Raw genomic sequence first — 17,100 nt, forward strand, 5'->3', positions numbered from 1 at the left:
CCCAGGATCCCACAGCCTGTGGGGACAGACGACAAGCCAGCAGAAATCAGAGGGGTGAGTCTTAAGGCCGGGGATGCAGAAGAGCACCTGAGCTGGCCACAGGAGGTCAAGGGAGGCTTCCTGGAGGAGGAGGTGAGACCTTCCTGTCACAGGCTGTTGGAGCCAAGTCTTAAAGGCTGAATCAGACCTTTGCAGAAGAACAAACGAGGACAGAGCCTCTGGGCTCAGTTCAGCTGGAGATGGGGGTGCAGAAATCACCACCCAAGCAGGGACCTCCAAATCCCTCCATGGAGGGAAAGCAGGGGAGAGGGGAGGCCCAGGAGGGAGTGTTCCAGACACTACAACCACATGACACATCAACCCCAAACTTGGTGGCGTAGACTAACCATTTTATTATGCCTGCAGGGTCGGGAGTTTGGACAGAGTGTGGCGGGAACGGCCGTGAGCACCACCAATCCAGGCCTCACCTGGGAAGACTCAGGCTTCTCGAAGGCCAGAGTGACTTGGGAGCCAGGACTGGGGCCATCTGAGGGTCGTCCGGCTCACGGGTCGGGCTGCTGGCTGGAACCTCGGCTGGATCTGGGCTGGAAAGCCCCCGTGACCCCATGAGGTAGTCTCTCCACAGGGGCCTTGTGGCCCCTGGGTAAAAGAGAGAGAGGCAGAGTGTGGACTTTAAGGATCTAGCCTCTGAGTCACAGTGTCCCTGCCTTCAGGTGCCACTGGTGGGGGCATTCACAGAGCTCTGCCCAGATGCCAGGGGAGGGGACACAGACCCCATGGCTGGAGAGGAGGATTCTAGAACTGCTGCGACCCCTTTGAAGGTCATGCCCAGCTCTGAGTGCTGGGCTAGCGGGGTGACTCCTCCCCGCCTGCAGGGGAAGCAAAGAAACCAGGCGACAGGAAGAGAAAAGAGCAGAAATGCTTGGTGTGACAGTCACAAGCCTGAGGGACAGAAGCTGATGTCCCAAGAGGCCCTGGGTGACCACGGAGGATGCTGCCCATCCCCATCCCTCCCCTGCCTGCTCCCGGAGCCGGGGTCCAGCCCTCACAAGCTCCTCTGAGGCCTGCAGACACCCCTGGAGCCCCTTTTCTCCAGCTACCTTCTGTCTCCTTCTGGGCCTTGCTGGCCAGGGAGGAGGGCCGCGGGGTGTTGCTCAGCCCCCCTCCCTGGCTCTCATACCTGTCCCCTCTCCTCTTTAGAGTCCAGGACGAGGGTCAGAGTGCAAGAAGGGGAAGGAAAGGAGGCTTTTCTCCCAGACCCTGCCAGGCCAGGCCTCACGTTTCACAGCACCAGGGACCTCAGGGCCAGGACGGGGTGGCCCCTGCCGCGTCTCTCAGACTCACTGGTCCAGGTGGCAGTGTGTGCAGCCGAGGGGTCTCCCACCCCAGTTCCCTCAACAGGGAGCAACCCAGGCAGGGTGTGGCCTTCCAGCTCGAGGGACCCAGTAGCTCCCTGTCAGCCTTGAGGCCTGTCCCCGGGGCTTCCCCGTGAGCCGTGGAGGCCTGCCGCCTCTCAGTCCGAGCCCGGGCAGCGGGACTCTGGTTAGTGTGTGTTGAATGAACAAACAAATGAATGAACCTTTTGAATCTCACTGCCTCAACCGTGCTTGGGATGAAACTGTGATCAATACACATTTGAGCAAGGGAGTAAATGAATGAATGGCCTTCGCTCTGCTCCGGATCCCCAGAGCCCCGGAGAACGCCCGGCACCGGGCAGGGGACCAGGATCAGCTGACTTGAAATGACAAAGGAAAACGCTTTGGGGGCCTGGGTGAGTCCAAAGGGGACTTGGCTACCGTGACGGGTGACGCCTTAGACGGGCCCGAGGAGCCCCAGCCTCAGTGTCCCAGGAGGGCTGCTGTGGCCACGCCCTCCCAGTCCCAGAGAGGGCGGAGCTTCTCCCCTAGGCACGGAAGGGGTGGGTCCGAGGTGGGAGGGAGGGGCAGGCGGATAAGAGACCCACGGCCACCTGCCCTCCCACACGGCTGGCCCCAGGGCCTATGAGCTTCTCTGGAGACCCTCCCTGGCCATCCAGGCCACCCCTGGCACCGGCGGGCATCCCAGTGGAAAGGACTTGCCCCAGGGACCCACTTCCCGACCCTCGGTGCCCTCAGTTGTGGGGGCAAGGAGAGGGGAAGGCAGAATTCTTCCTGGCAGTTTAAAGAGTGTTGGCATTTTCACGAGGGCACATGTAATATTTAAATCGCTCCCTCGGCACGCCCGCACGCCTGCCTCAGCTCCCCAGGTGAATTCGTCGGCGCTGAAATGGTCTAATTTCCCACACAAGCCATGTCAAATATAATTTGGGTGCAAAGTTGGTAATTATACGTAACATCAGTCTGATGTTAAAAACACTGAAAAATTTAGCAAGAAGAGACGTAAGTCTGAGGCCCAGCCAGAAAGAGGCAGGCCCGGGCCCTGCCGAAGCCAAAGTCTTTAATTAATAATAGCATGTTTTCAGGGACTCAAAGGACGCAGGTCCCCAACTGTCTGAAACTCCTTTGTCTACCAATTATCAGTATCTGGGGGGAGACAGCCAGGGAGGAAGTGGGCGGGGGCACCCGGATCCTGGCTGAGAACTCGGGAGGTTAGAGGTGGGGTTGGAGCCCACCTGAGGGCTGATGTCCTGCTGCCAGGTGACCCCACCCTGCTTGCTGTCACCAGAGACCCTCCCTGAGCCAGAGTCCCAGGCCAGGGAGGAGGGGCTTGTCCCTCCTTGACTCTGAGGATGAATTGTGGGGAAGGGGCACGTTTGGCTACAGGCTAAGCACCTCTAGAAGGCCCAGAGGATCTGGGAACTGTACTTGGCGCCCCTCTGGGCTTAGGTGGGGCTTTTTTCTTCGGTTTTCAAACAATTTAATGAGCTCTTTCTGTAAGGACAGGGCACATCTTATGTGCTTCCTCTTGAATCCTCAGCATCTGGCACACAGTAAGTGCTCAATAAATATTTGAGAAATGTGTGCATAAGCTCCTCCCCATAGCCTGTGTGGGTGGAGTGAGACCCACCCCACCTCCTGAGGAAAGACCCAGGAGACATGGAAGAGATACGGAACAGGCACAGAGCCTGGAATGGAACTGTATTTCCACACTGACATGCACTATGACCCTGGGATGGTTGCCAAGATTCTGCCTCAGTTTCCTCACCTGTAAAATGGGCATAAGAATAGATCCACCTCCTAGGATGGCCATGAGTTCTGAGGGAGAGATGCCACCTGAAGCACCCCAGCAGGCCTGGCTCAGGGAGATGGGTGAGGCTTCGTACAATGGTTCCTTGGACGGTTTCCAAAGGCGGTGTGAGCAGCCGTGTTCCCGGTGGTAGGACAAAGGACCTGGAGTTCAGAAAACAGACTTGCAGAGGACAGTCTGGGAAGCTTCAATGTGGGAGGTGTAATCTAAACCATCGTCCCTGATTCCCTAAGAAACCTTTCATGAGAGATCCTCTTCTTTCATGAGAAATCCATGTCATGGAATTGTGCCTGTCCGATTGCGAGATTTCCAAGTGGGCAGGGGCAGGAACAGAGGGCACCTGGGGAGGTAGACACAACCGGAAGACAGATGCCACATGGACAGGGCTATATTTGCACTCGTCACTGTGACAGCGAGCCTCCTGAAGCTGATGTACCGCACACACTTTGTGCCTCACAGAGAGAGCCCCTAACCCTCTGAGCTGCAGCAAGCCAGCCTGAAGACTCAGCTGGCCAGGAGCGAGGCCAGCAGCTGACATGAGGCACCTGTCGAGGGCCAGACACACAAAGCCTGGTCAACCCTGTCTTATCTCCTCAGTAGCCCTGGGAGGGAACTGATGAGGCAGCTACAGGATTAAATAATTTGCCCCAGATCCAAGACACGGAAATGGAAAGAAATCCAGGCAGAGCACGCACGAGCAGGTGCCCTTACCTGTGACAGGCCACGTCCATCCAGCACCTGGGAAGCTTGTTAACCTGCCCGTTCTGATGCTGGGCTGGGTGGGGGGGAGCCTGGGATTCTGCATTTCTAGCAAGTTCCAGGGTGATGCTGGGCTGCTGCTGCTGCTGGCCCCAAACCACCCTTTAAGTAGCGAGGTTCCTGGCTTTGCAGCACATCCCAATCATCTGTGGAATCTGAGAAACCACAGATGCCCGGTCCCCGCCCAGAGATGGACGTATAATTGCGATGGAAGACCGGTGGTTTCAGGCTGCACGCTGAAAACACTCCAGGAGCTTTGAGGAAAAAAAATACCAGTGTTGGAGCCGCATACAGCCCAGACCAATTAAATCAGGATCTCCGGGGTGACACTGGGACACCTATATTTTTTAAAGCACTAATGGGAGCCAGCTTTGAAACTGAGTCTCACAGGGTTCCAGCTGTAGCCGGATTCCACTAAACTGCAGCCTCAGGATCCATCTTTGGGGGTCTCAGACGCAGTGCATCTTGGGTGGAGCCAGGGGTTGGCCTCCTGAGTGCCCTTCCCAGGGGACCCTGAGGCAGCTGGACCTGTCAAGAGAAGGCCCTCCAGCTTTCTCATCCTCACCCCCAGTCGGTAGGGACTTTCACCGGGCTTGTGGGAGGCGAAGGAGACCAGAGGTCAGGGGCTGGCCCAGGCCACAGCCTCCAGCACCATCGCTGTGGCTGTGCAGGCTGAGTCCAGCTTTGCCCTGGGACAGGCAGGGAGATGGCTTGCAAGGAAGGCGATGGAACAGGAACTGGGAACCAGACGAGAAGAATCCTGTGAGGCCAGCTCCTCCCACGGCTCCCTGGGACACCCACCTGGGCAATTCAGGTCGGGGATGGCGCCTCCCTCTCTCTGCCTCCATGGCCTTATTCTGAAATAAAGAGAATAATCTCACCCCACCTCACCTTGTGTGTGTGATTGTGTGTGTGTTATTTTTAGATTAAAGTCACTGCTGGAGGCAAAGAATTCAAACAGATCAGAAGCATGTAAATGGAAAGTCTCTGGGAGATACCATGGCTAATTGTCTCTTGTGTGGCTCCAGACGTTTTCTTCTTCGCAGGCACAAACAAATATCTGCATATGCTTTTTTAAAGTCGGGATTGTACATATCATCCCAATTTGTGTGTTTTACCCTTAGCAAGACGCCCTGGGTACCCTTCCACGGAGCTCCGTGAAGAGCTCCCTCGCTCTATTTGAAGTCTGCAAGCAATTTCGCGTGAGGAGAGCCGGTGTCTTGCTCTCTGCTCTCCTGTTGATGGACATTCGGGTTCTCCATGTTTTCCCCACGATGGACAATGTGGCGATGAAACACTCGCAGACACCCCACAGCTGCTTCCACAAGGCCATCCACACGTACCTTCCTGGGAATGACACCACGGCTCACCCACTTCTTGTTTTGGGGGATTTTTTTTTTTTAAGCAAGGACTGAACCCAGGGGCGCTTAACCACTGAGCCACATCCCCAGCCCTTTTTATTTTTTATTTAGCAACAGAGTCTCTCTGACTTGCTTAGGACCCCGCTAAATTGCTAAGGCTGGCTTTGAACTTGCGATCCTCCTGCCTCAGCCTCCCGAGCAGCTAGGATTACAGGCGTGTGTCACCTTGCGTGGCTTATGGGAGATTTTTGACAAGCTGGAGTCTGTGATGTGCATGGATCTTGAATGAGAAGGGACAAGTGGGTAATGAGCAGGATGCCTCAGCAAGAAAGGCCACAGGCAGGAGGTGGCCCACCCCGCCTCCCTGGTCTCCATTCTTTCCAGGGCACTGACCCATCACTGCCAGCGCCCCTTTCCTCGGTCAGTGTTCCTGGACCACAGAGCCCACTCCGGGTTGAGTGGGAAGGGGTTATAAAAGGATGTTGGGCATGTGCCTATGTGTAAAGTCGAAAACTACAAAATACCTAGGAAGAACGTAGGGGAAATGAAGACCTTGCGTTAGACAAAGATTTCTTGGGAAACAAAGGCATGGATGGTAAGAGAAAAAAAAAATCAATAAATTTAACATCATCAAAATTTAACACTTTTGTTCTTTGAAGAGATAGATAAGAAATATTAAATATAAGCCATGTGTTGGTAGAAAATACTTACCAAATGCATATCTGATACAGGCCTGGTATGTAAAAAGAGCTGATATGTGAAGAGCTCTTGAAACTCAAAAATAAGAAAAAAACAATAAAAATACGGGCTAATGCCAAGTATAGCGTTGTGTACCTGTAATCCCGGCATCTCGGGAGGTTGAGGCAGGAGGATCACAAATTCAAGGCCAGCCTTTCCAATTTATCAAGGCCTATCTCAACACAAAATTTGAAAAGGGCTTGTACTTTAGTGGTAGAACACTTGTCATGCATGTGTGAGGCCCTGAGTTCAAACCCCAGTTTGACAAACAAATATATATATATATATTACGCTCAAGATTTAAGTAGACACTTCACCAAGGAAGCTCTGTAGATAGGAAATCAGCACATAGTCACCATGATAATGAAGGTTAAAACCACAGTGATATGCCACTACGGACCTATCAGAATGGTTCAGATTAAAAAACAAAAAAACTGCCAATACCAGAAGCTGGCAAGGCTGCTAAGTACATAGCACAGACAGGAGCTCTCGTACACGCCAATGCCACAGCCACTTTGGAAAGCTGTTTGGCAGTTTTTTATAAAGTTAAACATATATTCAATATATGATTCAACCCTCCTATTCCTAAGAGGTTACCAAAGAGAAATGAAGATACATCTTTGCAAACATTTATAAGGAATGTGGGCTGGGAATGTGGCTCAGTGGTAGTACACTTGCCTGGCAGGCACAAAGCCCTGGATTTGATCCTCAGAATCACACACATACACACACACATTTATATGGGAATGTTTTATAGCATCTATATTCATTATCACCAAAAATTGAAAAAAGTCCAAGTGTCCATCAACTGGTGAATGGATAAACAAGTTATGGTCTGTTCATTCAATGGAATACTACTCAACAATAAAAAGTGACAAACTACCAATATATGCAATAACATCCATGAGTTCCAAAAGCATTATGTGAACTTGAGAAGTCAGATTCAAAAGGTTATATGACATTCTGGAAAAGGCAAAATTATAGGGACAGATATCAGACGAGTGGTTTCCAGAGGCCCAGTGTGAAGGGAGATTTAATAACATCAGCAGTGGGCAGCTAACGTCTACTGACCAGCCCCCTGGAGTTGGGACGTGTATATGAGTGAGTGTGTGTGTATGCACATACGCATATATGTGTAATATACCTTTTATTGATATAATAGATGCACCACACAATGTTTTATTGAAGTTGAAATTCACATGACATCACAAATCCTTTTGAAGTCTCCAATCGGTGGTATTTAGTGCATCTACAATACTGTACAACCACCTCCCTTATTTCAAGACTTTTCCTCACCCCTGCAGGTGTTGTTCCAGTCTCTCCTTCCCCCGCCCCAGCAGCTGCTGTTCTTCCTGTCTCTTTGGGTCTGCCCATTCTAGATATTTCATATGAATGGAATCATTCCATCTGTCACCTTTTAAGCCTGACTTCTTTAACCTCACGTTTTCGTGGTTCATCCAAGTTGTAGCATCTATCAGTACTTTGTTTCTTTTTATGGCTGAATAATATTCCATCATTAGAGTACTCCAGTTGGTGTATGCACTCATCCATTGATGGATATGTGGGTTGTGACCAGCTAGATAAATAATGCAGCCATCAACATTCACATATAAGCTTCTGTGTAGACCCAGTTTTCATTTCTGTTTGGTCTGTCACCAAACAGAAAATTGCTGGGTCACCTGGTAGCTCTGTTTAGCATTTTGAGGGACTGTGTGCCAAGCTGCTTTCCACAGTGGCTGCACCATTCGACATTCCGCCAGCAGTAGATGAGGATTCCTACTTCTCTCTTCCCAGCAGTGTATGAGAGTTCTTATTTTCTATTTTTAAAAAATCACAGTCATACTAGTGAGTATGAAGTGGTATCTCATTGTGTGTGGGTTTTTGTTTTTTGTTTTTTTTTTTCTCTTTGTACTGGTGATTGAACCCAGGGGTGCATTACCACTGAGTCACATCCCCATCCCTTTTTGCTTTTTATTTTGAGACAGGGTCTCCTTAAGTTGCTGAGGCTGGCTTTGATCTTGTGATCCTTCTGCCTCAGCCTCCTGAGTTGCTGAGATTACAGGTGTGCTCCACCGCCCCAACTCCACGCTGTTTGGATTACCGTCACTTGTGGTAAGTTTTGAAATCGGGACGTGTAACGCTTCCTTATGAGCTAAATTGGGTCCCTCCCCAAAATTCATTTGTTGAAATCCTAACCCACTGAAATTCAGAATGTGACTGTTTTGGAGATGAAGTCTTTAGCTGGGCAATAAAATTAAAACGAACTCACTACAGTGGACCCTGATCCAATATGACTAGGGTCCTCACAAAAAAGAGGAAATCTGGACGCAGACACACATTGAGCGACGACCGTGATGCAGGGAGGAGAAGGTGGCATCTACAGTCAGGGAGAGAGGCCTGGAAGAGACCCTGACCTTGCACTTCCAACTTCTAGAACGATGAGAAAGAAGATATTTGTTGTTCAAACCCCTCGACCTTTGGTACTTTGTTGTGGGAGCGCTGGCCCATGGTTCATCCCTGCGTCTTATCTCCTTTTCCAATATCATTTTGGCTATTTGGGTTCCTTCAGTGCCACTTGCGAGCCAGCATTTCTTGCTTGTGCCCCAAAAGTCCATCAGTATTGCCCTGAACCTCTAGGTGGCTTTGGGGATATAGTCATCTTAACAATAGCAGGTCTTCCCGTCTCTGCACATGAGATGATTTTCCACATTAAGTCCTGTTTTCTCACAACGTTTTATCATTTTCAGTAGACAAGTCTTTGGTCTCCTTGGCTGCATTCTTTTTTTTTCTAGGTTTTTGGATATCATCGTAAATGAGATTGTTTTCCTTTTATCCTTTTAGGATTTCTTGTTGCTGATGTATAGCAACACGACCGATTTTTGTGCATTGGTCTCATCCCCTGAAACTTTGCTGAATTAGAGCACCCAATCCACAAGTGATAAAATCATACATTTCAGGTAGCCAATTGATTCTCACACAATGCTTTAGTTAATTGCGCTACACTCACGTATCTGGAGCAAACCCGCAGCCGTAACCAACATCAGGTGGGGATCCAGCCCAAATGTCGTTGATATTTTGCTCAATATGAAGGAGCGGGAGGCGAGACCTCCTACCCTCACACACACCTCGAACCCTGGAGAAGGAAGCTGTCTCCCTCCACCCAAGTCACAGTCTACACTAACAAGATTCTCTTCTCACGCATCCCTGTGCTGTTCCAAGACAGTCTTGCAAATGACTTGATGGTTCATCGTGGGAACATCCCCAAAGACCCACCCGCCCTCCAATGGGAAGAATCAACTGGCAATTTGCACCCTATGACTCTCAGACTTCTTTACCTCAAAAATCCACACTTTGTTGTCTCCCCCTGGATTGTTTTATTGGACCCTGACCCAATCCTAATCAAACTTCTGCCTGCAAAGACCCTCCTTAAACCAAGCTTCCAGTTCTCAATAAATTCCCACTTTGCCTTCCCACTTTGAGACACTGATGAGACTCTGGAGACCTGGGATCCTCCCTCGCCGTAGTCAGCCTCAGCTCGGGTCTGCCTGGTCAACAGGTGGCCTGGCTGCTATCGGAAGAGCTGTCACTCGACAGGAGTTAAGACAAAAATAAAACAACAAGACATATGTCAGAACTTCGTTAGTTCATCACAGATGTAAGTGACACTTTGCTGAGTCAGAAAATGGTTTTTAAATCCTGGAAAAAAATCTTTCCTTACGTTTCCGTGCTGCTTACAATGTAATAGCAGCAGGACGGCACACTTTTAAGTTTCATCTGCATTATCCGCCTGGCCCCCATTGCTTTCTTACGTCTAGACAATCGGCCAAGCAATCAATCAAACCCTGATTTGTAGCACTGCCAATGTCTCTGGTGTAAATATTCCTACCATGGCCAATTTCAAGCAACGAACATGAGGTCGCTGAACTCACGGTTGAGACAAGCTGTGCTGTCCAGTGGCGCGTCACTAGGTCACATCTCTGTCAGACAGTACAAGAGACAGTTGATCCCAAGAGCAAGAACATGCAGTATAAGGTAGCAAAATAAGTCAGAAGTGATGAGTTTATTGCTTTTCTTTTTAACATAACTTATTTGTTCGTTTATATACTTTAATATTTAATGATGGCTCTGTTTAACAACCAGCTTGCAAATGCCTGAAAATGTAATGACTAGCCCTTGCCAGCTGACCCAGCTTGCTCTGGCACACCACTGGGATCGACTGCAAAGTCCTACTTGGAGACTTTGGTGGGGGGGTGACAGAATGTTCTGTGTTTTAAACCTGGCGGTAGACTATATAAATTTGTCAAACTATATAAAACTCTGCATATAAAAAGGATAAATCTTACCATATATAAGTTCTACTTCAATAAACCTGCCAAAAACAAAGAGGGCATTAGGTCACTTACAAACTCTCTGCTTACCATATGTTTTGGTTTAGAGCTGAAATATTCCCCAAAAGCTCACACGTTGGTCTCCAAAGCAGCCGCGTCTGGAGGCAGGGCCCTCGGGAGGTGACGGAGTAGAAGACTCCAACCTCCTCCATGAAGTGATCCAGTAATGGAGTCATAGCTGAACGGGCCGGAGGGGTGGGTATGGATATCAAGGGTTTTGTTACCTCCGTTTCCTGGCTGCCTCGAGGTGAGCAACTTTACTCCCCGACAGGCCTTAGACAACGGAACCAGCCAACCATGGACTGAAACCTCTGAAATCATGAGTCAAAATAAACCTTTCCACCTCTCAGGTGGCTAGTCTCGGGTATTTCGTCACAGTGATGGAAAGTAACATGCCTCCGACTTGGACTTGGAGGTTGGACTGGCACCCAGGGCTGCCCTAGTGGAGGGGCCTCTACTATGGGCACTGAGCACAAGCGAGGTGGCTTGACCCACCACAGTCGCCAGAGATGCCCCTGCTGGGATCCCACCATTGCTGCCTCTGGCAATCTCTCCAGCAAGTGCTCATCAGCACCAGCCCGCCTGGTGCCTCTGCCACGTCAAATTCTGTGTCTCTACCTAATTGGTGGAGGTGGTCACCGGGGCACTGTAGCTGCAAGGGAGGCTTCGACAGTGAACTTCTGATTCCCCCCGGATTGGGGAGCAGGCTCACCAGAGGAAGATGCCTCCAATCTAGGAGGAGGGCGTGACACACATTATGCACACATGGTGTACGCTGATGCTGCAGAAGGCAGTATTAACCCCAAGCATGAACCCTGGTGTCTTCTGTTCTAACGTGTCTGATTTCGCTACTTTCCAATGCTAGCCATTACACGTTATGTTGACTTCATGGCCTATCAGTGGGTCACAACCCACACCTTGTAAAATACACTTGGACCCAGCAGCTCCCCTTCTGGGAATGTAGCCTCGAGACATCCCACTCAGGGGAGCTCAGGGGGCAAGAGGAGAGCGCTGCCCCAGTGCTGCTCTTCGCTGGAACTCAGGGCGCAACACAAAGCAGCTCTTCCAAAGAACGGAGCTGGTCTGTACTGGGGAGAGATCTTGGGGGCACTGGGCGGGGTGACAAAATCGAGACCCAGGTCAGGTGTGAGGCTCCCTTCCAGACTTGGATAAAGCACACCTTCCCAAACCTCCATGTGCGGATGCCTTTTTTAGAGATTTAGAAGGGACTCCTGACACAGGCTACGCATCGATGAACCTTGGGGACATTATGCTAAACAGGTAAAGCAGACACGGAGGTCAGAGGCTGGGTGACTCTGCCTACAGCACAGGGGCAGTTTCGGCTGGTCTGATGAAGAAGCTCTGGAGGTGGACTGCACGAGGACTGTACTTGGGTGAAGATGTGTAAGCCCCAGAACAGCCTTTTGGCAGCGTTAGGGCTGGAACCAGGCCCTCGCACACGCTGGGCAGGTGCTTCACCCAGCCCCAGCCCTTTTCATTTATTTTGACACAGGGTCTTTCTCAGTTGCCCAGACTGGCCTTAAACTTTCAATCCTCCTGCCTCAGCCTCCTGAATAGCTGGGATTATAGGCATGTGCCACCACACCAGCTGTGTCATGCGTGTGTATTTTATGTTATGTGTATTTTAATACACACACACACGACTTAGGCAGCCTATGCCAAACTCGAAGGTGCTTGCTCTGGGGAGGGAAGGAACTGGGGGTCAGGGCAGATAAAGGGGCTTTTCACATTCTGCTGTCTATACTTCTGCGTGGATTATAATTTTTGCAATGAACACTCCAATAACTGACATGATTTTTAAAGCCTGTCTTAAAAATTCTATGTATGTATGTATGCATGTGCGCGTGTGTGCGTGTGCATGCATGTATGTGTGCATGTGTTGTGTGTGTGCCTGTGTGTGCGTGCACGTGTGTGTGCATGTGTGTGTTGGTGCATGTGTGTGTATGTGTGTGATTTTAAATGGTCCCAGGAGTAAAGAGCGTTACGAGGCAGCCATGAGGGAGGGGTTAGGTCTGGGGGCCAGGGTGTGTGGCTCGGGTGCTACCCACTGGGCCAGTGCTGGCAGGGGTAAGGGTGGGGGTCTAGGTAGACTGCTGGGAGAGGGTGCTATGGCCCTCTGCAGTGAACACCAGGAGCTCTGGGAAGGTTCCTGATCCAACCACAGCATCTAGGAGGCTTCCTGAAGAAGCAGCCAGAGCGGGATGTGGACCCTAAGCAGGGAGGCTGAGCAGCCCCGGGGCCTCCCCAGCCATCAGGCCTCATCTGCTGCCAGAGCCTGGACCACCAAGCACCCACAGGGCTGCAGGTGGAGGAGGGAGGGTCGGGCTGGGTGGGGGCTGTCCCCCCACATAGCCCCTCTCCATGTGGCTCCTGCCCTGCCCGCTGCCCAGACAGCCTATTGCACCTTGGGAGCAGATCCGGCTCACCTTCCCCTGTGGCTGCAGAAGCTCCTGATGCCACGCTGGGCCAGGGCGGGGGTGGGGGAGGGGTGGGGCGGGGGTGGGGGAGCAGGGAACAGGCCTCAGCGGCCTCTCTGGACGGCCCCAGCTTGCAAGGAAAAGGAAAACATCTCCCCCACAAGAGCCCCCGCCCCTGGTCGCATCTGGTTCCCATTGGCCCCGTTTGGTTCCAATCGTCCCACTTCCCGCTACCATCTCTGGGTGCCCCCAAACCGCCCCCAGCTGTGGGAACAGGCCCCTCCCTCAGCCTTTAGCAGGTCCTGCCCAGCAGGGCCCCTGACAGCCTTGTGAGTCCCCCGTGGCCCACCATGAATGTGACAGGTCATCTCCCCGCCCCCAGAGGTGTCCGCAGATCTTCACCGCGGCTGCCCTTGGCTAGGGATGCCCTGGGCTTTTACAGTGCCCACCACAGCGTTCCAGATCCCATCCAGACCCTGCCCAGACTTTCAGGAGCCCCACCCTCCCCTCAGCCTTGTCCCCAGTTCCTTGGGACAGGATCTGTGCTGGGCTCCTCCTGCCTCCCCCCACCCCAGGTCCTTGGTAAGAGTGAGCCAGGAGGTTTCGTTGGCCCTGAGAGACTGGAGGGAAGAGGTGAGCTCACCTGGAGGGTGTTTCTCTTTAAAGAAGAAGGTCCCAAAGTCACTTCCAGGGTTTATAGGACCTCAGGGACCAAGCTGGAATAGAGTGGGTTGGAGGTGTCAGGGGACAAAGAGATTATGGAACAGGAGGAGATGGAGGTTGTCCGAGGCCAGAGAGCAGACACCGGCCACACAGCCCAGAGAGATTATTCGGAAGTAAAGAGCGCTTCTGTCTTGGCATGGTAGCTCAGGAGCCGTTGGGCGCGGGGGCGCAGCTCTCTCTAGCACAGGATGGCGCCTTCAGCCCTGATGAGAGCTGCAGCCAGACTAGGTGACAGTCTCTAGTACTGGCCTGGCATGGTCACTGCACTAACGTGGGGCACTTCGCCTAGAACCAAGCACTATTCTAGGTCAGCGGAGTGTGTCAGCTCCCAGAACCCTCACGGCAAACCTGAGAAGCAGCTGCTTCAATCATGATGAGCCTGTTCCCATCATCCCCATTTTACAGGTGAGAAAACTGAGACATAAATAGAAACCCAAGATCTTAACAACTGGTAAGTGATAAAGCCAGGATTTGGGCCCAGGAGCTTCTTGGCACCCCCAACCCCCGCTGTTCGGGTCCTCTGGAGAACTGGGGTCTCGGATTCCATCATTCCCTCGCCCCAGGATCAGACTAGACTCTGGACTGGAAACTCCTTGAGGGCAGGAACAGGAACAGGGCTCACCTGCGTCCCTAGCAGTCAACACCAGACATTCCTTCACACTTTCATTCCACAGATTTTTGTGGAGCATCACCTGGGAGCATGCACTCTGAGCTTCTGGCTGCTCATCTGTGAAGTGGGAATGTTGTCTGGAAGGGAGGACCCAGAAATAGGGCTGGCCACACTCGACATCTTAAACTTCTTTGTAGTCACATTTAAAGGGATTTAAAACACAGGTGAAACTGATTTTAATGATGTACTTTTTTTAACCCAATAGCACCAAAATGATATCATTTTAGCATGTCGTCAATGTAGAAACAATTAACGAGCTACATTCGTTTGGACTGAGTCTGAGAAATCCCCACGTGTTTACCCTGAGCTCACACATCCATTCAGACAGCCCCTGCCCCGCTCTGTGGCCACGTGTGGCCCTTGTACGGGGCAGTGTGGCTGCAGACTGGAATGTTCCATCAGTGAAGTGTGAGGCCCCAGCTCCCGGCCTGCTCCGGAGGGAAGAGTGCCAGTGAGAGGGTCTCAGCCCCTTATCCTTCCTGTCAGTCCTACCAAGAGTCCCCTGTGCACTAAAAAGAGAAAAATATGCAGTTATCCAGGAAAGAAAAAAAAAAAAACTATATTATTCCAAGTAGCTGAACTTGAATTTAAATTAAAAAAAAAAAAAAGTGTCCTGCATAGCCAGGAGTCAGGGCCCTCCAGCTGCCCCTGGGACCAGGACGGAGGCGCTGCTGGTTTTCTGGGAGGGAGGAGGAGAAGGGAAGAGCAGGCTGGGGCCGTGAGGAGGGAGCTGCCGCCTGGCACGGGGACAGGGTTTGTTTGCACCTCTTTGAAGCTCAGAGATGAAAGCGCCCACATGGCCTGCCTTTGATTCTCTCCTCCCTGGGCCCCGCACAGCTGCGGCGGCCAGCGCCCAGCCCTGCACTGCCCCAGGGGCCAGCGGGGCCCCAGGCCAAGGGCGTTTCTCCCCGGGGTGGCGGTAAGCGGGAAGCACCCTCAGTCAGAGGTACCTCCCTCCCACACTCTCCCCAGTGGGACCGGGAGGGTGCAGGCTGACGCGTGAGCCTGGGAGGAAGCTTGCCCCCGCGGCCTGGCACTTCCGCCAACACCTGAGCCTGCCGCTCGCGGTCAGTCCCGAAGAGTGACAGCCGGAGAACCACCGCCCCTCTGAGCTTCTTCACTCAGGTCAATCCCGAGCGAGGCCTACTGTGTGCCAGGCCCTGTTCCAGAGGCCCGCCCCGTGTGCGGCCTGGAAGGGAGGGATAGAAAGTCACCTCAGCCGGCCTCGAGTCCTCGTCACCGTCCTCATGGCCACATCTGGGTCTCTTAACCGCTCCCCGGCTCTGAGGCACCACAGCCAGTGGCTGCAAGGGTGCCCGCCCCCGGACCTGTCCTCAGGGGTCTGACCTGTCACGGGCAGGGAGTTGGGAGAGGTCAGACCGAGGCCTGAGTTACCACTCTCAGAAGTAGCATGCTTGGGGCCCCAGGGCCATAAGCAACCGGAGGCCATGGGATGGCTGCAAAGCTTTGGGGCCAGCAGGGGTAAGGCATCTGCCTTCCCAGGGACGTGGCCCCTGCAATCCCAGACCCCTGTCCAAACGGTCTTGTTCAACCCGCACACCACGCACGGTAGGGAGGGAGGTCCAGGAGCTCATCAAAGGCAGGCTCCGTACCCCAAGGCCTCTCTCAGGAGACCTCACGCTGCCTCCATGGAGAAGGGAGGACAGATGCAAAGCCAGGACCGGCCATAGCGGCAGGAACTCAAACCCGGACGCCAAGGTTTGCACTGGGGCTCTCTCCAGATGTGTCTGTCCCTTGCATCACTGAGTCCAGGCCAGTGCTGTCTCCCCATTTCACAGATGGAGAGACTGGGGCTCAGAGCCAAGGAGAGCCTTGCCGCAGTCCCAGGCGAGGAGACAGCACAGCCAGGACTTCGCTCAGCCAGCCCCAGCAGCTTCCTCCAAAATCTGATGTGAGTCCAAGACGTCTGTCCTAAAGGGGGTTCATGAGTCCGAAGGAACGACAGTCTTGGAGACAGACAGACGGACGGACGGTGTGGAAACACACCAACCCCGTGAGCCCAGGCTGCTCCCCTTGCCTCTCAACCCTGGTCTGCCCGGGAAGGGGGACACATTAACCCAGGACTTCCAGAGGTGGGAGTGGCCAGCAGGATGATTTCAGCCTTTCCTTCTTATTTTAATACTTACAGATCTGTTTCCTTGTATATGCGACCAGGTAGACATGACAGGCCTATCAAACGCACACTCTCGTGGACATTTTTGCTTGGGTCGTGTCTATATGAGGGGGAATTAAAAATACCAAACGAACAGCACAGGCACAGAGGAGAGGCCCCGGGCCTCAGGAACTTCAGCCTGCTGGTGTCTGGGCAGCCGTCGGGGCAACCATCTGCCAGAGGGGCACCGGGAGGGAAGGCCGGCGATGGGGATGCCCGGCCCCGCTGGGCTGGCCCTGGCCAGCTCCCAGACCCACATGCAGGAGGTGGAGCGGCAGGACGCAGCGGGAGGAGAGGGAGGCTGCCCTGTCCACCCAGGGCCCTGCCGAGCCTGGAGGCCACATTGCCGCCTCCCCTGCCTGGGCCACGGCCGCAGCTGGCTGGTGTAAAACACACATGTTTTGACTGAAGCCGCCCCCACCTCCTGAAAACGCCAACATTAAAGGGAGCGTAGCTTTGTAAAACTGAAACTGTAAAACGCTTCTGAAACCCAGCCCGGGGGATTAAAGAGACCACATGAAAAGGGCTCTGGACGACCTGGACGCTGACTTCCTGTTCAGAAGTCCCTCAACATGTGCCTCCCACCCGGGCTGGTGGCTGGCGCTAGGAGCAGGAGGCAGGAGGAAGGCCAGGGCCTCCGAGGGCCTCGGGGCCTCCGGAAGTC

This window comes from Sciurus vulgaris (assembly GCF_902686455.1).
Source record: "Sciurus vulgaris genome assembly, chromosome: 1".
Lineage (NCBI taxonomy): Eukaryota > Metazoa > Chordata > Mammalia > Rodentia > Sciuridae > Sciurus > Sciurus vulgaris.